Below are 23,772 nucleotides of genomic sequence, written 5' to 3'. Positions count from 1 at the left end.
ACTCCGCTGCAGCACCCTCAGCACCTCAGTTGAGCAGGAGCACCGCACTGAGTCACATCGATAGACACGCGCTCTCTGCACGCACACACTCACACACATACACGCACACACACGCACACAAGCACAGCCTCCTGCGGTATCCCGTGCGGCGCAGCGGCTTTTCCAACGGCATACCAAGTGCGTCCTCGCCGCGGGATGGGAGGTGCAGCACCCGGGTCTCAGAGAGCTCAGAGCGGCGTAGTAGAGTCCTGCTGATCGGGGATGCTGCTGGAAGTCCGGTGCTGTCTCTTTTCACCGTGCCGGAATCGCCTTCTGTCTACACCTCCACCGGGGATTTAAAGTGGACTCGCCGTTTTGATCGGGATTTTACATCATTCTGAGCATTTCTAATTTTTGGGGGGAGTAAAAGGAGTTGGGGATTGCTCTGGACGTGCCTCTTATCCGCAGTGTCGATGCGGCTGTGAAGTGATATCTGCATAGATTACAGGTAAGGAAAGGGGCTTGTCACGGCGTTAGTCTCCTCAAGAAGGACTGTTTGTTTTTAAGGGTGCCTTGGTGGCATTATAGCCAGGTTTATGGGTGTGAGGTTGTCACTGCACCAGCCAGGTGACGGAGGCGTGTGGCACCTGTTCTGGCTGCGCCAAGCCCGCTCTGCGCAGCCCGGCGATCGGGCGGGCTTCATACCGAACCGGCACATTTGGATCGGATAACCAGAAAAATGTAACGACCTGCTATTTCTCTCAACTTGGGACATTTTTATATTAACTGGATTCCCTCCGCTTGGCGCTTCATACCAGCCGTGCCCTTCATCCACTGTAAACCACAGACAGCTGCAGCATGCCCGAATTGTGTCGTTCCTCGTGCAGCGGTAAACTCTGAAGGTTAAAAACTGGAAGATTTGTCGGGGATTTACGCAGTGCCTTCGGGGATAAACCCCGCGTAGGGCTGTAGCACTTGGCGGCGTGTAGACCCTTGGATGGTAATTATGAAAAGGACAAAACTGATCAGATATTCTACTACACATGGTTTGGTCGGGATGCGTAACCCTAATCTCGTGACATGTTAAAGAATTAAAAGGATGACGGTAGAACAAACCACAAGCGTGGTTCTTTTTGAAAACTTCTTAAATCCAGCATGCTGCATCTGTAGGGACCCACGTTGGATTTTATGTGTAGCCCGAAACTGATCAAGGGAGAACATTTTTAAACGAATTGCACTATCCATCTGAATTATTACGCATTTCTGCCTTTTTAGCATCTCGTTGCAGTCAGTCTGGGGCCATTTATAATTTTAGGAGTCGCTGTGCCAACTGTCTTGCGCTGCGTGATGCAAAATGAACCCTAACACACGCGTTCTTCCCCGTGTGGCTTCCAGGATCTCCGTGATTCTCCAGTGTCCTCTCAGATATTGTGAACTTGACCGCAGGGCTTGACTTCAGGGATACTCAAGTTAACAGAAACACTGTCTGTAGCTCAATATCTCTGCGAGGATTTACTCTCTGTGGTATACAGGAGGCTGCTGAGTTTAATGGGACTTTATTTTGAGTCTTGAGATTTCTGAAGTATCCTTTAGGGTCACATGCTAGATTTTAATTAACATTAAACTCGGTTTTTTTTGTTCTTAAATGCTTGAAGAAAATCTGTGTGATAGAGAGGAGGAGCGGCAAATGTGTCAATTTTAGTGTTTTTGCCTGTGTACTTTACTATTTCCATAAATGTTCTCCTGTATTAAGTAGATTATCAACTAAGTTGTGGTGGTCTGTAATGTTGTTTTCACAATACTGAGTGGCATACTGAGCACACATTTAAATTATTCAAGATTGGCTGGAATGTACAACATTGCCACATTTGTAGCTAAACACATTTTTGTGAGGTTTTTGGATCGATAGCATTCACATAGACCGTCCTCTTGATCGGTGCACTTTACACTGTGTTGGAGTCATGCCACATGGAGCATGCTGAGAGGCGATGAGTAATTTGTCCTCAATGCTAAATGTTTAAGATATCATTACAGGTAACGCTTGCGTCTTTGAAGGATGCTTTTGTTCCATAAACAGTATCTTACTTTGTTAGCAACACATTGGTTTTTGCCTCACGGGGGTTAATCATCTTCTTTGGCACAGCGTATCTGTGTGTCATTTCCTGGCGTCGGTGTCATCTATACTTGAATGGGACTGTTTGTTGGAGTCAGAGCTGATTTCTAGGCATTTAAGTAAAGGGAAGTGACAGTGCAGGCTCTCTTAGCACACACTGTGGTCTCAACCATGTAATGTGATGTACATCCCTGCTTCCAAAATGTGAGTTTGCTCTCCCTCTCTCACTCTCTCGTGCTCCCTCCTTCCTCAACCCCCCTTCCTCCCACCCTGTCTTGCACCTCATGCACAGAAAGCAGCTGCTCCAGCCTATATGCAAAATGCAGATCCCCAGTACAGCAGTCACACTGAGTACACTGAGCCCCTCTGCTGCTTTCTCCCTCCCTCTCTCCACCTGCACTCCACATTCAATGCATCAATTCAGTGTCGGCCCCCCCCCCCCCAAAAAGCTACTTAATGTACGCCATTGTGTTGTGGGTTTTGTGCAGATATCTTCCAAGCAGTGTGATGATACATTTTGAGTCATGTGGGTTTATTTTTGACTAATAGTATCAACAGAAGGCTTACATGCTTGTGTGATTAGTGAACACTCAACTCAACAGAGTGTGGCTGAAGGGACGAGGCTGTATCCTGGAGAAACCATGAGGGGCAGTGTGGCTTCACAGGCTGGTGCAGTGGATAGATTGATCCAATATACAAGGGTTGTGTTGACATCAGTTATAATTTTTGTTTCAATAGCACAGTAACATTATGCATGCTGTGCTTACTGGGATTATAAATCAAACGATCCATATCATTATAAGCATGTATATACATTTTACATAGGAAATTATAAAAGCATCTCTCCATGTAAGATTTTAAAGCATTTAGACAATTTTAGATATTTCTGGGGAGGTGGTGGAAATCATTTTAATTTTATTCAACATCATACTTTTCTTTTGTTGAGAAAATCTGCATTGGCACCCAATTCACTCTAATGGCTACACATGTCAGATACTGTTGGTAGATGGTTTAATTGTGTGAGGTCAAGGAAAGCTTGTCTTCTGCTTGTCTGTGACAGTGTGACGTTGCCTGACGACCTAGTTTGACTGTGTATTTGCATCTGTTTTTCACTGTTAATGTTTATCTCAGGTCAGTCCTGAATGCTCCAATTTGTCCTCTTAGAGGACATGTTTACTTTTTTGTTTTTGTGTGCGAGTTCTGCTGCTGCCAAGGTCTCAAGGGAGAAACATTTAGTCCCTGTGCAGTTTGATAATCTAATCTCATCTGTGTCTTGCCTGGTTGTCCTTTCACCAGATTCCAGCTCAGTTCTGAACTCTTAAAGGCTGTGTGAGCACTTGGCACTACTCACTCTCCCTCTCTCACGATTCTCCCTGCCTCTCTGCCTCTCTCCCTGCATGCTGTCCATCAAAGCCTGCCTATAGGAATTGGAACAGCAGCCTTTATCGGCCTGTAAGCACCTCACATTGACATACTACCCCTTGTCTGTCGGCCAATGTTACGGCTACAAGGCTGTAGTTTGGACCCGCAGAGCACGGCCCTGTCAATATTATGGCTCGCTAATGGATAAACTCTCACTCCAACCTTGGCAATAAAGACATTCATTAAATTTTGGGGGCAGTGCGCTTCATGAATAAGCTCCATAGAAAATCCTTGCAATGTGTTCATGTCAAGGGGGATACCATGAATGAGTATGAATGGGGAATCTTTGGAAAGATTCTCCATTGTGATATAAATGCCTGGTAGCAGTGTAGGAAAGACTCAGCAAGAAGTGTGCTTGTGTGTCTGCATGTGGGTGTGAATGATGCATCTGTGACTGGCCTGCTGAGGCCCTATACGAATCCTCTGGTCAGAGAGATGTATCGTCATGTCAGACTGAATGATGTGTCTGTGGATTGGACCTGAATGGAGCTCTCTGTTTGTTCTCATTCCCTTTCTGTTGCTCTCTTTCTTGCTTGATGTCTCTCTCTCTTTCCCTCTCTCTCACTCACACACACACACACACACACACACACACACACACACACACACACACACACACACACACTCACACACACTTAAATCCCTCTGGGCTGTGACAGGACTACCAGACGCAGGCCAGCGTCCAATTCCTCTCCCATGCCACCAAACCCTACAAAGAAGATTGTAAATTGTATTTCTGTGTCACCAACTGTTCTTCCCACCATAATCTGTCTCCCATATTTTAGGACAGTTGGACACATGATTCTTTAACAATGGCTGCAGCTCCACAGATAAATGTAGAGTGAGTTAATTTGTTTGGAAAGCCGTAAAAAATGTTTTGTTTTAGGATGAGAGATGAAGCAAAATTGGCGATAGATTTTGTATTAATAATTAATTAAAGCTGTCTTAGACTCTTTCTTGCCGTAATAAACCTCTTTGCTATCTTGTCTGCATGGACTTGACCTTAACGTAGGCTTCAAACCCGATATGTGATATACATGCAAGATTCAAAGTCTATTTCATTTGACACTACATTAAAAAGATTATATCACTGACTGAGGGCTTGATGGTTTTGATCTAAATTCCAATTTAGGGGGAGGATTCTATGCTACATTAAGAGCGTAATTGCTTACAAGTATGTAATTAACCCTTTGGTAATGCGCCACAGAGCTGCATATTGATGTTTGCCATGGCAATGACTGCAAGATCTGAAGTGAGGATCTCCAAACAATAGGCACTGTGAAATTCTATGGGGAGAAATCAATACATGTCAAAGCATTCAATTTAATGAGCACCTTTGTTGTCTCCTCAGAATAGTTTACTCAGCATATGTGCGACACCGCCAGAGAAGATATATGTGTGTATATATGTGTGTATGTATGTGTGTGTGTATGTGCACACATACCCTGCTGTTCAGAACTTCTTTTTTCTTTGTGGCAGCCGGAGTCCTATTAAGCTGTCACGTGCCTTTATAATGGATCCCAATACATGTACATGCTGCTATGTCACAGTTGCACAATTTTTATTTTCTCCCTCCAGCCTTCTCTCATGCTTTCTTTCATCTTTTTTCTCAATCCTCCTCTCTCTCTCTCCTTCTCTGACTGTTTCTGCCTCCAGCTCTCTCATCCCATATCTTTCTGCCTCACTCTAAGCTGTCAAGCACATAACTTTATCTGTGTGTGTTTGTGTGTAGCGATTCGCTGTGACATTGGGATGACCTATGAGGCTAGATATAAAGTGAGAATGGGACATTGGGATGTCGCTGTTTTAGATGGGAATCAGAGAGACATGGAAAGGCACCAATGTACCAGTGGCTCTGCCAGACTGCTCCTTTTGATAAGACCATATTAGGCGTTTCTCCTAGGTCTCTATGATTCATATTGGAGCCGTGAGTCTGATATATAAACAGCTCTCTTTGATGCGACGGCAGGTGACACGCTGCGCATATTGGCGCTTACATTTTGCGCGTGTGCCAAGCCGAGCATGACAACCAGTAAATTAGTTTTGTTTCAGATGCATGAAATGATGAGAAAATTGCAGACAGTCTTGGGGCATTTTTTCCCCCTCTCGTTCTCTCTCTTTCGCTCCTGCGCCGACGCCTTAAGTCCAAGCGAGGATTAGGCCCCTAATTCTGTTTTCATCCTGTCTGTCGCAAGGAAGCATGGGCACGCATGCTTAAGTAAGCATGCATGCATGCACACACGTTTTGATAATCCATATCAGACAATACTTCAGGGCATTTCAGTATTTATCATGTAACCTACGACAAACATGTGACAAACTGTTTCTTTTTTTTTTTTTATTATGCCGTGCTATTTTATTCCCCAGATATGCACTTCCTGCAACATTTGAGTATTTTTTTCATCATCCTGTTCTTTCAATAGCTGGGTTGACTTTAAGTTAGACTGTAGAACAAACCATGTTTTTATATTATGCTGCTCAAGCGTGCAATTCTGCTACTCTTGTGTTTTACTAGAATATTGATACGACTCAGTCCACAGCTGAAGCATGTGGGCCCTGCAGTGCCATCAACATGTAATCATATTTGAGGGTTAACGTCAGTTTGTTGACAGTAGTATATGTGCTTTTGACACCCCACCCTGGTCTTAGCCTGGATTTAACCATGTTGGTTTTAGAAGACCTCTCTTGACATTGATGAGTACCATGTTACAGAAAAGTTTTTCTTGTTTCGACTCAAATGAAGGATTACTGCTTGGTGTTAAAAGAGATCGCTGACTTTTGTGAGCACTCAAAGCACCACCACTTAGAAATAATAAGAAAAGGACACCAGCATTACTTTAAAAGGTTTTGGTAGCTGCAGTGAGAACAATGATACAGTCAAATTGCCCTGCAAAATGACTGTATTGTTGGTGTTATTGAAAACAGTTTCTCCTGACTGAAGTTAAGTGCAGCTATGATTGACAGGATCCTGGTAGGAACAACCCTATTGAGTAGTATTGACTGTGAAATATACTGCAGATGTCATTACTATGTTTGATTACTATATTTTTCTGTGTAAGACTGTTTCCTAGCAGGAGGGAGCCTCTGTTTGGATGACCAGAGGATTTAAAGTTAATGATATGTCTCACCACTCTTGTGGCACCCCCACACACTCTCTCTCTCTCTCTCTCCTCTCTCTCGCGCACACACTTCCTGTATGGCCCTGAGTGTCAGCGGTGTCAGGGGGCATCAATATGCAGTGTTACCACAGTAATTGTGAAACAGCGGGCTCATGGAGGACCCCTGCTGCTATAGCCAGAAGGAAGTGGAATTGGGGTAGGATCTGCTTTACTGTAATACCCTCCCTGCATCACCCCACCTTCTCCTTTCTCCCCCTGCCCCTCAGGATATATCATAGTCTAGTAGCATAATGTTGGGGATGTTACAGAGAGAGATTTAACAAGGCTTACACTGGGTTTTCGTGTTATTCTTCTCTCTGTGTGCTACTCCCTTTTGAGTTTGGGATTTTGCCTTTTTTTGAGCATTTTTTTTCTTCTGTTGATGGGATTTGGAATGGTTTGTGTCTGTGCGAATGCAGTGATTGACTCTTAGCCAGGGGCCTAACTCTCGCCAAGTGCTGGGGAGAAATTTGTTGCTCTCCTGGAATGAAAACGCGTTTCATTTGTTATTCTGTTGACGTCTCGGACTTTCATCACTTACGGGTATTGATTTTTGATTTCTGTGATTAAACTTGGATGGAAAAGGGTGACTGCACTGGGACGTGAAAGTTTTGCCATGTACCTCACAAAACCTCTTGGTCTCTCCCCAAACTGGTGACCCTGCATGAAGTTGGTACTCACGTGATATCATCCCACATATGTCTGATTTGTGTCATCCTGTCTCACTCCCTCCTTTGTTGTGAAGGTTCTTGGCACCAAGAATTGTAAACTGAAAGCTTTTTGTATTCCTGCTCAGTGTAGGGAGGACCTATTAAATCTTCCCACTATAGTGACACACACCACCCTTACCTGCCACCCACGCAACTGACAGTGTTCCTATGGCAACATGATTTGTCAACTGAGAACCCTTCCACAGAAACTGTCCTCACTGCTGGGCTCGCCTTGAGAAATAGCAGGAGGCACTAAAGAGACGGGAAGAATTGATACTGTGATGGACTTGTGACCTTTCATATGACAGCAACTGGACTCAGAAGATTCACTATTAACATTTTTTATCTACAGTGAGAGAAAAGCACCAATACTTGTTGACATTCTCAACACTGATTACAATAACTGTTAGATTGTCTGAATTGTCAGGTGCTCCACCACATGGCAGGTCATCTTAATTTGAAAACATTGACTGATACTGAAATTTGATGTTCATTTGGTCCTTTTACTACCCTGTGCAACAGTTTTTATTCTCTTTTTGTCTCAGATCTTGGGTCAGATGCACCAGAGGACTGGAACAAGCAGTTATTTTTCTGATTAATCATTTAGTTTAACTGGCAATTGCCCTATTTCTTGTTCTAACCTATAAGTATGAAGTAAATGTTGATTCCATAGTGTATTTTGGATTGGTTCCCGATAAACTTTGCTTCCACTTTCATCTACCATCGGGTTCAAAACCATACCAGGACAAAGACAGCGTACTGGTGATCCAAACAGGCCGACAGCCTGGCACCATTTCTGGCTGTTTCAAGTCTCCATTATAGACTAAATGAATGCATAAGCCCATGTTTGGTCCTTGTGTTGTAGGCAGTTGCTACTCTGAGGAAAATGGAAAGTAATCTGTTGGTAATACTGCTTGGACAATCTTTGGGGGGGGAAATGGTTTGGACTTAAATTAGGGTTCATAAATAGAGGAAAATATCTGTCCAAAGGCAGGACAGGGGTCCCAAGGACTATTATAATCATCAAAATAGTTGCTGAATAATTTTGTACTGGTAGACTAAACACTTCAGTGCCACATACTGGGCAAATATATCAAAGTGGAGACTTCATTAAAACAAATGAAGAAATAAACATTAAATTTTGTAAAATGTCCAGTAGTTTCTATATGGACAAAGCCGCTGACTGATGTAACTTAGTCTTTCTGTAGTAAGTACACATCTCCTTCTGCCACCTCCTACACACAGCACTGGGAGTTGCTGTAGACATCAGCACTACTCCAATCCCCAGCTGACAGACTAGAAGAGGAAAGGTGAGCCACTTTGTTGTATTGCATCAAGCATCCTCCCCGACTTTTATTTTTTCCTCTGTTGGCTCACAAAAAGACCATCCTCTCTCCCTCTCTGAGTCTGCAAATGTAACACTGGAGACGGCACAAGTTCTGACAGAGGTCCCCCCCCCCCCCCCCTTCCCTTTCTGTCCATCCGTTCTGCATTGTCATGGCAGTCCTTCCAGCTGAGCTTTGATTGGGTTGTTCTGGGCCCGCTGGCAAATCTGGCAACCAGAAAGTTATGTGGTGTGTGTTTGTGTGTGTTTGTCCACGTGTAAGTCTGTGTGTGTAAGAGGTTTTTCTCCATGTCTCTGGGAAAAGCAATGCGTTGAGGTAAAGCTCGCAGAAAATCAAAGTATAAAAACAGCCATGACCAACTGTGGAGAGACGAAAGCAAGGGAGGAGGAGAAGGAGGAACAGAGAGAGAGAGCGAGAGGAGGGGTAAGACGCTGGATAACAATTTGCATCCTCTCACTCGCCACTGTGAACGATGGCTGGCTAGAAAGCTTGTCTGATGTGTTTATGCCATAGGCTTTGAGGGATGCAGTTAAAGGGAGAGGGAAAGTTTGAGGGGAGACAAACAGTGGGGAGGGAAGGAGGGGCTGTAGAAATGCATGTAATGGAGCATAAATCTGCCTGAACTCAGTTTTCCCAAACTCAAACAAATACTTTTAGCTGGTGCTCAAGGATGTTTTTCTTGTGAATTAAGGGTTTACATTCATAGTGTTGATGTCAAACTGTCAGTGGAATAATTTTCTTTTAGGCAATTAAACGTCTTTTTTATGCTCTTAATTTGACACTGAATATTCGTCTTCTACAAATTCACTGCTATTAATAATATAGACACACCTAGTATATATGCGCACCTTGTAGTGTCTCAGACTTACAGATTGAAGTCATTTCTCTGTGCTAGTTTTCCCTTTATTTTAATGATATGAAACCTAGCAGAACTTGTGTCTACATAACCAATTTTACATCGGCTGTTCGATACATATGAGGGCATACCTCTGCAGAACAGTTCAGCCTCGGTCACAATGTGTTTCTGTCTTGAAAATAGCATTTGCATCAACATAAAGGTCACGATTGCAACGGGGAAATTCAGATATCTCTGAAAGCTCCAATATGTCCAACATGGCCTGAGTAATACTTTACTGCCTCTTTATATAGGTACCTCTAATGAGCCAAAGTCCTGCCGTCAATATACTTAAACCCCAATTTAATGGAAGTGGTGTTTTATAGAGAGCTCACTGTTTTTACACTTAATACACCTGACTGATGACACGAACAGTTGTAAGTTGTTAACATGAGAATCATGTTTTTGTGCTTTATAAAACAGTTGCCTGGGTTAGCCCACCCATCATGTCCAGCAGCCAATGGCAGCAGTCTTAAAACAAACCTGTTTTGTTCTCAAGTTTCTAATGTGAAGTCTGTACATTTGCTCATGTTGCAGCAAACATGTTGGAAACAAGTTCTGCCATGCTTCTGTCATAGGCAGTGTGATATTAGTGTAGCAGTAGGGGTTTTGTAACTGTGATGATGTGGTTTTTAATCTGTACGTGCATGTGTGTATGTGCTACAAAGTATGAATCAGTGTGTAGCCTCTTCCAGAATGATGACAGAGTGGATTTATGAGTCTGTGAATCATTTAATCACGGACCTCGTCCCACTAGACCTCTCTTCCCTCCTCCTCTCAGATGCCTCTTTGTGCCCCAGGATATCACAGTATCCAAGTATGACGCTGACATTAAGCTTGTGATGTAGATTTATGGCTGAATAGACATTCTCCTACACACACACACACACACACACACGCACGCACGCACGCACGCACGCACGCACGCACGCACGCACGCACGCACGCACGCACGCACGCACGCACACACACACACACACACACACACAAACATGTACCCAATTAGTTTAACAAAACAAACAGGAAATCATATAATTGACTCCAACAGCACCTTTTGATTGTTTGTTTTGTGTTAAGTACACAGAAACGCCTTCCTCATCACAATATATTTGTGTCTAGACAAAATGATTTATAACGGGATATACATTATACAAGACATACTATAAAGACTTCATCTTAAACTCACTTATAGACTCTAACTAATCAGTTATCTGGATCATTTTCAAGAGATGGTTTTGAGAAACATGCAATAATTCTTTATGAGTATGTTTTTCAGATTGTGCCTCTGTATTTACGGCTTAGATGCTTTCATCAGTTCAAGGGCATCACCTCCATTCACCACCATCATCTCCAACGTGTAGGCTGCAGCGTCCGTATGAGTGCGTTTTCCTATTAAGATGAAATTCACCTTAATGGACATGAGTTGGCTGTGCATCTGCCGTGTGAATAGTACACTGGCGCATCATTCAACTCATCAATTCAATTTTAATATTGTCAAAATGTTCATAATGAGCAGAGGCGATTCGCCACTGTAATAATTGACAATTATAGGCAATTACAGGCATCATGCTAGCATTGTAGCTTGGATAGAAACATACTTACCAAACAGTAGAAAAATAACATGAAATGGGAGAAGTTTCTTCTGAACATATGTGCACATGAGCTACGTGTTTAGAGATAATTGGAATATGGGAGATGTGTGAAGATGTTTATTTTAAGTAGAAGCCAAGCTATCACATTAGTTGATCACCGTTCTTTTATTAAGGAGATTAGTGCTCTTCAACTGTCTCAGCACTATGTTGAATTCATTAACCCTTCACTTTCCTCTTCTTTTTTTTAAATGTGACTTTTTACAGAAATGACACTTCCACTGCTCCATTTCTGCTCATTTATTGTGCCAGCTGTTTCTTCTTCTTTCTCTCTGTCTCTGCTCTTTCTTAGGCAGTAGTTATAATACAGCACCACTTGCTGAATATGTTTAAAAATGGTGTTTCTCAGCAGCTGGAAGGGGGCTTTTGACACATCCTGTCAAACTGCTCATTTCTCAGTTTTCTGAGATCGTTACCGCAGGGCTGCAAGTCTCTGCAGGTGTAGACATTCTGTCTTCACTAGCATGTCCCACATTTTCCATCTATTCCACATAGTCTTTACTTAATTTACACTGGATGGGCATGTGAACAGAATGACAAAGTGTGACAGAGATAGGCAGGAGAGTCAGAAGTAAGGTTGTGTTTTTCTTTTAAATTGAGGCAGCTGCAAAGTTAAGAACAAGACAGACAGGTACATGACAGATGAGACACATGCTTGTGTCATGTTATCACAGTGCAGACTGAGTTGTTAGGAGATGCAGCTACTGTGTGTAAAAAACAAAAACAAAAAAACCCCTAATGCTATGGACACCTATAAAATCCACTGCAATGTTCATGTTTTCTGTTGGCACGGTGTCAAATTACATGTTGATTCAGCTCGTTGGGATTTGTAAGGCTGTAGTTGTTTGTTGTTGTTTTCACTGATATTCAGATAGTGGTGAAATTTAACCGATTCCTTTTACTCAACTATTGTACTTAAGTACATGTTTGAGATACATGAGTCTTTCCTTTTTTGTTCTTTTTTGTAAAAAGCTTTTAGTCACTGTACAGATACATTTTTAAAAACGTAGGATTTTCTTAAAGTTAGAATGACCTCCAGCAGCATCGCTACTTGTAGGAGTAAAAAAATATGTCGGAGGACTTCTTCCAACACTGCATTGAGAGAATTTCCTTGCACTTTTCATGAGGACCACCAAGTGTAAATTAAAAGACATGCACTATTGGTTAACTCAGAATAACTTTTTATGCCATGATGACGAGTTTCTCCCTGAATAAGACCCACTTTTGTAATAGTAAAAGTAGTGATTTTGTCTTGGTTTAGTGGATTAGTAGAGAGTTTACAAAATTTAGCTGGCACTTTGTTGTGAATTACAGAAACAAAGGAAATAACAATTTAAAAGGGCACCACGGGTCAGTCAACTGACCTCATTCCAGCTGTGCGCTGTAAAACCAGGAGCCAAGATCTTTAAGACTCTTCCTCATCACCACTGTGGATTATAAAGGAAAGCTGTAATCCATGCGCTTCGAGCAAACCAAATCAACTGCTGCACTGATGAGGCTCACAGATGTGCAAGGGGCTTCTCTCTTTGTGGTGTGTGTGTGTGTGTGTGTGTGTGTGTGTGTGTGTGTGTGTGTGTGTGTGTGTGTATGATGGAATGGGATAAAATAGGATGGATTAATAGGACTGTTTCTGTCCAGTTGTTTATTCTTTGTCCTTTGTACTGAGCTCTGCAAAGCACACATGCACGCACATTACCATACACACATATTTGATTAAACACTTACACACCTCACATACACCACACATCTTCCCAGAACAGCATTCAAAAGAAAAAGAAGAAGGAAAGGAAACCAAGTGAGGGATCAGAGAAAAATTAAAGCAGCAGTTTTATTGTAATCACCACAAAGCCTTCTAAATTATCGAGCTTTCATGTCTTAGAACTTAATCTTAGAGGTCAAGTCTGCTTTAGCTCCGTGCAGCAACAGTAAGAGAGGGAGATGGGGAAAGCTGTAGATGTGGGCAGGTCACTTTAAAAGGGATTTAGAGGGAAAAACAGACAAATTTGCATGGATTATACCGAATGAATACCGTGAATCTGCCTGTGTGGTCAATAGTCAGTGATCAACAGCTTCATTTGTCATGACGAAACATCTGAACTGGGGCAGGCCTGATCCTGTTTACAGCTATTCAGCCAGAAAAGCTGATTTAGCCAATGGAGTTCAGAAGCAGTGATTTTGGCATGTGGATGTAATGTTCTTTTCTTTTTTTTCGCTGGCGCCACACAAGCTGTAACCAGTTGGAAATAAACACCATTCAGACAGTGTTATCAATGACTGGATGTCTGAGAGTTTAGGGAGTGATTAAGTGTGACTGGATGTTAGTGTTATTTAGAGTGTGATTATTAGTATAATCAATTCTCACATGGCAAAGAGAAGAAACTGTTACATCAAGTCTTTAAAAGGTTTACTTGTACGGCTATCCTCAAACATTGTGGAAGTAAGCTGAAGTTAAACAATAGAAATGCTTGTTGTGCAAGGACTGTGACACTGAGGTATCTGTGGGGTCATTTGACGGTTATGTGGGCTCCTTTGTTCTCTCGTGTGGCCACATTTAAATAAAAACCAAGCACATTTGTTTGAAGCTCGTGGTTTAGATTTGAGGGTGTTCAAACGTTATGGGGACAATTTACATGTGTTTTTCTCAAGGCTACAGTAGTCTCCAGGCTTGTCTCAACCTGGACCAAGACTCTCCAACTCCTCTGCACCCTGCCCTGAGGCTGTGAGCGTGTGTGTGTGTGTGTTTGTGGGGGAAGGTTTCATGTCAGCCGAGACATTTTGGCATGTTGCAACAGAAGAAGCGCAAGTGTAATTAATCAGATTAATAATGGCTGAATTGCATTTATGAGCTCCAGTTGTATGGACCTGTCTGACTGACATGGCTTACTGGAATCATGTAATTATTGTTTCTATGAGTATGACAGTGTGTTTTAGTCTCTACATTGAACATACAACCTCCTTTTCACTCTCCGTCTTTACCAGTTCCTTTTCCGCCTTGGTCAGGAGGCTTCACTAGCTTACTCCCCCCTTTCCCATAACCTCCACTGTTATGATTGGAGGTCTACAGTGTGCTGTGTGCAAAATGAAGTGTTATAATTCCTGATTTATCACCTGCTTCAGTGGCACTGATATGCTTGGATATTGCTGAGCGCGAGAGACAGGGAAAACGGGGAGAGGGATTGGGACGAGGGACGAAGAGTGAAGAGCTAATGTGAAAGAAGAGCTTGAAGGATGTCACCTTTGCTGGAAATCAAGTCTTAACCACAACTCACCAAGGCTTACTGCATGAAGATTAAAACCTCAGAGGTCACGCCATGCTGGTGTTAGTGTGTAGACGCCTGTTAAGAAGAGTTTGTTGATTATATTTGCGGTTTTCGTGTGTGTCTGGATGGACAGTTGTTGACTAGAGGTGTGTTTATTGAGACCAATGGATACTTCTGAGACAGTGAATGGTAATATCAGTGTAAAAAACACATGATATTATTACATAACTTAAACATACTTGATAAGAAGTCCCTGCAGTTTAGTTAAGTGTTCTTACCAAGACACATTCTGGGCAGGACAATTTTAGAGTTTAATTAATTTCTATAAACAACACAACTTTGCCATTTTGGCACTTTGACTTTGTGGTCCTTATCAACCCACATATATGCTGAAATTGATGTATTTAATATAGCTAAAATTGGCTGGTAATATTGGCCAATATGTGCATGTAAAAGTCAGGCTGTACTTCAAATAGACACAAGCATTCCCATAGTGATTGTTGAGCAGCAACACAGCACAATCCTGCCTTGAAGGTAAGAGACAGCAAAGCCATTTTTGTCTCTTTGACCAAAATACAGGCACACAGAGCACACCGCCCTGATGCGTCTTGTTTCAGTGTTTCTCACACTGCAGCAAAGCATCCAGTCATTCCAGCTTCAAGCAAACTATGACTCATAATTAATTACTTTGTTGGGAGGAAAAAGGGATATTGGAAACCAAAGATGAGACGGAAAGAAAAGGCAAGGGAGGAGAATGGTTGGAGGGGGGCGAAATTTTACACTCATGAAGTAACAGAGGCTGTAGCTGGAAGGAAACGAGGTATGGGGAAGTAAGAATGGATGGATGGAGAAAAGAGAGGAAGGACGTGTTGGGACTTCAAGATGGTGCCAGTCGGCAGCCGATGGAAGCGAGAGCTGATTTGTCTACACGGCCCTGCATTCCTGTCTGCCCGTTAGCGTGGGGAATAAGGGAGTTGGTAGAGAGACAGAGAGAGACATGTAAAAGGAGCGAGAGAGCTAGAGGCTTTGAATTTGTTCTATGAAAGCAGCTGTCAGACAGTGCCTAGCAACACCATTTAAGAGGGATTCTTGGCTGCATTTATAGTAATTACAGCAAAATATCTCTGCCTTTTGATTCCGAACGAGCTTCTGTGGTACAACATGGCTATAACTTGGGGGTAGTTGAGAGGGATGATCGAGAGGATATCTTCTTTGTTAGCACAAAATATGTCATGTGTGCTCCTTGTTAAATATAGATTAAAGGGAAATATTAAAGCTCTGCTCCACTCTTCTCAGCCTCACATTTGAATGTTTAAGCTTTTTGGTAACACCCCGTCTTAGAAAGAGATTATTTGTAACATGCCTGTCAAAACCGTGCCAAAATTAAGTGTGCAACAGTGATCATCAGCTTAATATTTTCTTTTGTTTTTAACTATATACTTGTTGTTATGGAGCAAATTAATAATTGCAGATGATGCTCTTTCAATCATAACTTTCTTAACATCATTTGAGTGATTATAGTCCCTAATGCTCACTGATGAGTTGCTTGTGTCTCTTGGTCGTGACTCAGTCATCCTAATTGAATCCAGAGCTTCATTAAGTTCACCCTGTAAATGGCCCTCTCCGGTCACTGCTATGTGGTCTGTGTCAAACGCAGAAGCCCCTCCTTTTCAGGAAGTCAGCAGCAGTCTAACCCAATCAGAGTGAGGCGCTGATGGCAGGCCAGTGGGCTCTTCAACAGTCCTCCTAATGACATTAGAGCCTCTTGATCTGCACTGATGATAACACACTCCACCAATCTCAGCCTGCATCAGCACCCGCTGCACAAAGGCCCAGCTTGAGCCAAGAGAGTGTGTGTGTGTGTGTGTGTGTATGTGTGTGTGTGTGTGTGTGTGTGTGTGACCTTACTTTGCAACCAAGGACTGTTTGAGTGCTGTACTACCTCAAGGACTCCATCATTCCCCACTCTCTTTGCTTTGTAGCAACGCCACCAGTGATTCTGTTACCAAAGACGCATTGCAGAGATTATTATGTCTGTCCAGAAAACATTCGGAAGGGGCCTGACTTTGAGTGTGTGTTTTAGAAAAATGAGTGTTTGAACCTTGTACCACTAAGGAGGATTAGTAAGTCTCAGATGCAAAAGGGTGAAAGAGAAGGAGTGGCAAAAAATGAAAGAAATTGAGCAAAGAAAATGGGATGGGCAGATGTCAGCTATTTCTCTGAAATCCAGTGGGGTTGTCCAGTTGGATCTTTGCCTAGACCCCGTCTTTGAAACGCTCTGACTCACTCTTGAAGAGCGAATAGGAGAGACAGACAGACAGCAAGAAAATATGTGTGACACAGAAATTGTGTTTATACTTGACACACTTATACTGGATCAGTGATTCACTGTGCCTGGCTATGCTTCTTTCATACTGTATCTTTTCAGGGCACGTTTTTTATGCCTTTTTGCCCCCTTTTTCGCTGCTACCTCATGCTGTTTTCACTGGCGTTTGGTGACAACCAACTTTTTTCAAATATACAGGGAGTGCTTTTCATTACGGTAGTGTTTCACCTCATGTCGAAGCTACTCATGAGAGTCACAAGTGAAGGAAGCCTTGAGACCCCCGGAGTTCCTCGCCCTGAGGTCCAGGGTGTCCTAGTCGCCTCAGCATGCGTCAAAGGGACTGGAAATGATTTCCAGGTCACTGGAGGAGAGAGCACGAAAGGAAGCATGAATCAATGTAAGAGAGTTGGTTAACTGGAGGATGTTTCCTTGGTGAACTCTCATGCTATCCCACCCAGATCACACTTAGTTTGAGCTCTGACCATTTTTCATTCAATCATTCATTCATTCATTCATTCATTCAACCTTATTTAGATTATCAAAAATCATTGAGGGCAGGCTCTCATTTTCAATGATATCGAGAGCACAAATTTAAAATTTTAAAAAACAAGCTGCTAGTGGAGCAACACAGACAATAGTTCCTCACTGCCTTCCCACAAACATACTCAAACCAGTAGTGTTTGACATTGCACATTGCTAGCCCAAAAGCACTGCTTTCAGAAAGCCCTGAAAACAGTCTTACTCTCCACCACCAGAAAATATGCAATAAAGACATTGATCTTCTTTTATGCCAGGCTGTTGTAGGGCAAATAAAAATGCAGTGATTTAAATTACTTTCAGGCTTTGTCAATTGCATAAAATACAATGCTTAATTTTGAAAGCCTTTTGTTTGCATGAAACTCAGTAGTGCAAATCTATGAATCAAGCCGTGGTTAGACTAATGGAAACAGTTGAAGATAGATGAAGATCCTCCGATTGATCTGTTTACTACAACGGTTCTGCAGCACCCGTGAACTGCATAATCGGTTTGGTAGGAGCTGTTTTCCTTTAACAATCTGAACAGTGGGAGATTCCCTTGAAAATTGTCGGTACAGGTTTTAACACTCGATACTTGCATTAATAATTAAACATAATGTATTATTTGCAGTGTGTTGATGCTTGTAAACACTGGGTTGATTGCTACATTTGTAGTACATAATGTCAGAGTCGCTCAGTCAGTTTTCTGTCATTCATATCATATGTACCCAGTTGACAGTACAATCCTAAGGCTTTCTTTATAATATCAACAGCTCTGTGGTGGATTAGACCTCCTAACCCCGATCTAGACAGGGTATCTGGTGACAGTAATCCATGCTGCTAATCCACGTCTTGATGTAACCAAGGACACCCCTCCTTCTCTCTCTATCCTCTCCGTCCTTCTTTTTTCTGTTTTGCCGCTGCCTTCCTGAGAGAGATGAGTATGCCATCTGTTTTGGGTATCAGCAGGGGTTAGCTTAGCCTGATAGGCATGTTGGACCTAATCACTCCATCATTATTTAAGTTTGTGTCTGTCTTTTAACAGGTCTGCATGTGTGAAGGATAGGGCTGTACAATTATTCTTTTACATCTTACTTTTCTCTTGCTGTGCTTAATAAAAATGGCACTCAGCCACGTTGATTTGTTTGTTAATGTTTCTCATTCCCGTGAAATGGGTTGTAGCTGCACCTAAAAGTAATGGTTTTAATCACTGTGTTGTTGGCGGCTGGCAGTTTTACACTTCCTACATGAAAACGTGGAAATGCATGTGAAGCAGAAATAATCTAACTTAATAATTATAATTGCAAGTCTGAGGGTGCTGACTTATTAGATTTATACATGGTCATATTTGATGTACATGCATGTTTGTTGAATACTTTTTCAGGGTGTTCAGTTTTAGCTTAGCCTAAGTTCTGTGAGAGCACATAATTTTTTTGTGTCTGCATTGATATGGAGACTTGTGCATATGTTCATTTCCGTACTACAAAGTAATAAATAACTGGATTTGCGCGAGGGCGAAAAGTGTGTACGTTTCGGTTGGCATGATGGTAACAATGAGTGGAGAATCCTCCTGTGCTCTGTCCCTAGCTAATTCTCTCCTTTCTGCAGGCAGGCAGGCAGGCAGGCAGACTTTACTGTATGTGTTGTTCGGGTTTCCTCTTAGCTACAGCTTCTCCTGAGCAGCATGCCTCGATAGCAGAGGCCTGTCCTTTTTTTCTCCCCAGCCACTAGCAAGCTGAAAAAGCCTCAGTTTACTTTGCTCTGGTAATTTTTTTTTTGCCAGTGTTTTTGTTGTGGGGGGGCATAATGTACTGTTGTTGTTGCCAAGGTACAATGCCAGTTTGTGTGTGTGTCGAGAGGGCATTCCTGCTCTGTACGCTCGCTGTGTTTGTGTGTATTCTATGCCGAAGTGTCAAGTTGGAGTGTGTGTCTTGCTGTGTTTGTGTTTGTGTGTGGGTAGGCGGGCCTGTATGTGTGAGTTTGTGCATTTGTGATTGTGATTATGCTGGGTAAGTGCAGGGAGGCTGTGTTTTCCTCCAGTCCCAGTGTGTGGCGGCAATGCAGAGTGACGCTTATTCCTCTGATCAGTGCCAGAGCTCAGCAGGGGAGGGGGGCGGATGGAGGTTTGGGATGGGTGGGGGGGGGGGCTTCTCCACTCCAGTCAGTACATCCACTGATTTGGGACACACATCTCTGTCAGCTTGTTTTCTTTTTCTTCGTCTGTCTCTGTATCAGTTTTTCTCTCCGTCTTTTCTGTCTTTCTCTGACTCCCTCGCTTGCCTGTGTTTGCTCTCTTTTCCAACTCCCAGTCTCGCGCTGTGTCTCATACAATACTGATTTACCACTACTACTAGTAGTACGAGTACCACTACCACGCCTTCTCACAAACCAGATCCCTCCATCCAAAGTACCCAGGACTTAACAAACGGCTCGTGATTACCAGTGATATGACAAGCGGTAGCTTATGAGAGATGTAACAAAGCTGGTAACAGCAGTTTAGCAGTCTCATAACAGCAGGTGCATAGCCTGAAGTAGTGTTCATGAGACCTTAAAAGTGCCACAACAGCAATCCACCTTGACCCATGCCAGCTGATATCATGTCAACCCGACAGACACATGCCTGTAATGAACAGCAGTGGCTGACAACAGCACTGTACATTTCCAGTGACGCGAAAAACCAGAAAAAAGTCTTTGGTCTCATGAAAACAGTTAATAAAAGGCACAATCAATTAGCGCTGGAACAGTTGATTTATTAACTGTCCACTATCAAACTAATTGGCACCTATTGTCATATAATAGACATTTGAGGACACTGATCAACTTTTCTTTTTACCAGTTTCTGATATTTTATAGACCAAACAACTAATTGATTGAACAAGAAAATAATCGACATTGAGAATAAGAATGTGTTGCTGACCCCCCATTGCAGATGTACAGAAAAAACCCCCACAGCATTTCTGTCGACTGTAGTGCAGATAGCTGCTTTAATTTCTCCCAAAACAGTGGAGTGACTAAACCGATAAAACCAGACAGTCAAAGATGAGAAAAAGGAAGCTTCTATATTCATAACTTAACTACTACCATTTAAGTACTGCAGGGAAGAGGTAGTGGAATTATTCCAGCAGTCATCAAAATCTTGAAATAAACTGTCAATATTACCGGATGTGAGTAAGACTTTATGATGAGAAGGGTGTGATCTGCTTCATTTTTGAATGCCAACTGTAACGTTCTGTACAAGTGTGAGAGGAGTCTGACTATGCCTGTCTTAAATCCTTTTGAACATCCAGCCATCTTTCCCTCCATCTTCCCATTTCTAAGCAAATGGACACAGCAGTGAGTGACCTTCTGTTGACTGGAACAAGACATGCACTTAACATCTCCATTACTTCCCTGAAACCTCACTGACCTCTCTTCCTTTTCACTTTGCATGGCTTAGTTCTATTAAACTTTTCCCCATATTCTGTCCCTCTGCATTCAAGCCTGTCTAGTTCTTATACAGTCTTAATTGTTATCTGTGTTCTAGCAACTGTCATTCATTCACCTCCTTTAACCCTGTGACAGATTACCTTAGATATGTGTGCAGAAATCTGTTTTTTCTTTATGAATATAAAGGATTATGTGTAATTATCCTACTTCTTACTCGCCCATAATCTCCTAATCCCATTTGACTCATAGTGTTTTTATGAATGTGATGGTTATTTTTGAATGTTTTCACACTGTGAGAAGTTAAGCTGTTTACCAAAGACTTTGACAGCTTCCTCATTTTTATGTCATTTCTTCAACTTTAATGCCTCCCCTCCGTCAGAGTATAAATAGCGGGAGATTATTTTGTCGAGGTTTGCTTTTTGTTGCGTCTCCGCCAATTGTCATGTCTGGCCTCGGTTCTCCATTACACAATCTATGCCAAAGCAAAATGGCTCCTGACATATCCATAATAGCTTTGCCTAATACTGTTGTCCCTGAAATTAGCTTTGCAGCATCAAAATACTTGGTCTGAAACAGGGCAATTTGTAGCAGTTGATCTTTGAACCTGACTGGTTGTTTGTGTCTTGTCTGAAGTTTTGTGTAATATTTCTGACAGCCAGACTAAATATATTTGTGAGACACAGAGTAAGAAAAAACATCATCTGGTTCAGGATGCAGAGACACATTTTATCCATCTGCCAACACATTTCTGTGGTATTGCTGTGAAGATGCCACTTCACCTGATGGAGCTCAGACACAGCCTGAGATGTAATAAAACTCTCCTCTCCTCTCCTCTCCTCTCCTCTCCTCTCCTCTCCTCTCTTCTCCTCTCCTCTCTTCTCCTCTCCTCTCCTCTCCTCTTAATTGGTGAAGTCACACATTTATAAATGTAAATGTGTTTTTTATGTATTTATCCTTTTAGGCTGCAGTTTTACAGTTATCATGTGATTCTCCCTGGCTGGCTGCTGACAGCATTTAAAAACATAGAACACCAAAAGCAAAAACAGCAACATACCAATTATTTTCTAAAGACTGAGCTCATATGCAGTTTTGAGTCTCACAGATGGAGATAATGCGGGTAAACAGAGACACACACACAGTGTTATTTTTGCCCACAGTTCCAGCAGCGATGGAAATGTATGCGTACAAGCGTGGTGCTAATCATGAATTCATTAGCACTCTTTGATGTCTATGGGGCTGTAAATGTGTGATTGTCTGTCTGTGTGTGTGAGTGTGTGTGTTTGAGTAATTGAGTAAATCTGGCAGCTAGCCAGGAGCAGCCCGCAAAAAACTCAGGTCACAGAACTTATGGCCCTCATTATTGAGGCTGAGCAGTGTGTGCTGACAGATCATTATAATGTGATATGATGACTTTTTATCGTCTTAAATTTCGGAGGATTTTTGATTTTGTTGCCCAGTCCTAGCTTTTATGAAGTGCTTTTGAAGAGCTTTTAAAATATCGAGAGATATATCATGTAACGTGATTCAGACTAAAAATAGCCATATTGCCCAGCTCTCCCCTCTCTTTTGCATGTATTACAATCAAAGCAACATTTTGTCAAATTTTTACTCAGCATGCATATTTATTTTTAAAAAGTTTTGTCAATATAATTAGAAGTTATTTTACGGTCATGCCGTAATTTGCTCTGGCACTCAGACATTATTACTTTCTGTAATTTTCACCACAACTATTGCACCTTATGTTGATATGCATATATAATAGAGGGGAAGGGAAAAGGCACGTACTAATGGCGTTCAACTGGATAAAGATAAACAACGTGTGAGAATAATCAGTCTGCTTGAGAGAGAGAGAGAGTGTGTGTGTGTGTGTGTGTGTGTGTGTGTGTGTGTGTGTGTGTGTCTGATGTATAAATTGTCAGAACCAAAGTACGCTTTAATTAATGGCGCTTGATGATCAGCAGGCAAAAGCAAACAGCGACTAAACGAGCTTGCCCCCCGTCAGGGAGGATAATTGCATTTCACCAACAGATCATGTGGCAGACACGCTGCCATTCCAGGGTATCACTGATGAGAGTGTTAATTTTTTTTTGAGCATTTCATATTTTGCGCTTGCAAAACTCCTATCTATTTCTCAGGGGAGACAACTGGGAGCCTTTCTTTTCTAGTTTTTCTTTTGTTTTGTTTTGGATGTCAGCTTTGTTTGAGTGTGGTAGTGTTTATACTCATGAGGATAGGTGGATATGAAGGTGGTATGAACAGCCTCTCCCTCTGTCTCTCGCTATGTCTCGCACTGTTCTTTTCTCCTCTTGTCGTCTTCCCCGCTTCGTCTCTGTCTTTTTTTCTATTAATAATAACTGCTGAATAAAGTTGTCTAAGAATCTCAGAGAAAAGCTTTGTTATGGCTGTCCCTCCTGCTAGGTAAATGAGAGGTGGGAGCTCTGGTGCTGTTCCCTGTTTGAGATTAATATGCAGCACCCCTTTTTATTTTTAGAGGAACATTATGGGCTCACTGCCTTGTCATTACTCCTCAAGTAGCAGCAGCAGCAGCTTCCACCAGCTCCTTTCTCGAAACCCTTCTGTCTCTTCTCTTTAGTGGATGGACACAATAATAGAAACACCTTTCAGTGCAATTCCCTGCAGCAAATACCAATTTTTTTTTTACCCAGGCTCTCGAATGTTTTTAACACTTTTCTCGCAACTGTGTTTTTTGAGGTTTGGTTAACATCTTTTCTGTACATTTTTATTAACAGCCAGGCTTTATGATATTTAACGTGTTTCTGTTAATTTTGTCCACATCCTGTATATCCCTTTCCTATAGCTTTTGGTAATGATAACTCTTTGACTTTCTCGCTCTTTGGCTCACACACATCTGAACACACATCACCTTTTCTATCTCTGTATCAGTTTTTATCCCTCTCATCATCCTCTCTGGTCCTCTTATCATGTGTTGAGAGGCTGTCTGCTCTGTTCTT

At 42.2% G+C, this 23,772-nt stretch overlaps 1 protein-coding gene across 4 annotated transcripts in view; it reads left to right on the top strand.

Moving 5' to 3' along the window:
• plxna4 (plexin A4) overlaps positions 1-23,772 on the top strand; it is a 230,963-nt gene that overhangs the window by 1,930 nt on the left and 205,261 nt on the right. For 3 of the 4 annotated variants that reach the window (XM_037121530.1, XM_037121532.1, XM_037121533.1), the window contains exon 1: positions 27-487. The exons of the other annotated variant lie outside the window; for it this stretch is intronic. The gene's annotated coding sequence lies outside the window, so the exon portion shown is untranslated. Of the gene's footprint in view, positions 1-26; positions 488-23,772 lie in introns of those variants that run through there. 4 annotated transcript variants of the gene reach the window in all.

The sequence above is a fragment of the Acanthopagrus latus genome, chromosome 14 (assembly GCF_904848185.1).
Source record: "Acanthopagrus latus isolate v.2019 chromosome 14, fAcaLat1.1, whole genome shotgun sequence".
Classification (NCBI taxonomy): Eukaryota; Metazoa; Chordata; class Actinopteri; order Spariformes; family Sparidae; genus Acanthopagrus; species Acanthopagrus latus.
The sequence above is the reverse complement of the archived record's forward strand: the minus strand, read 5'-3'. Positions and strand labels throughout refer to the sequence as shown.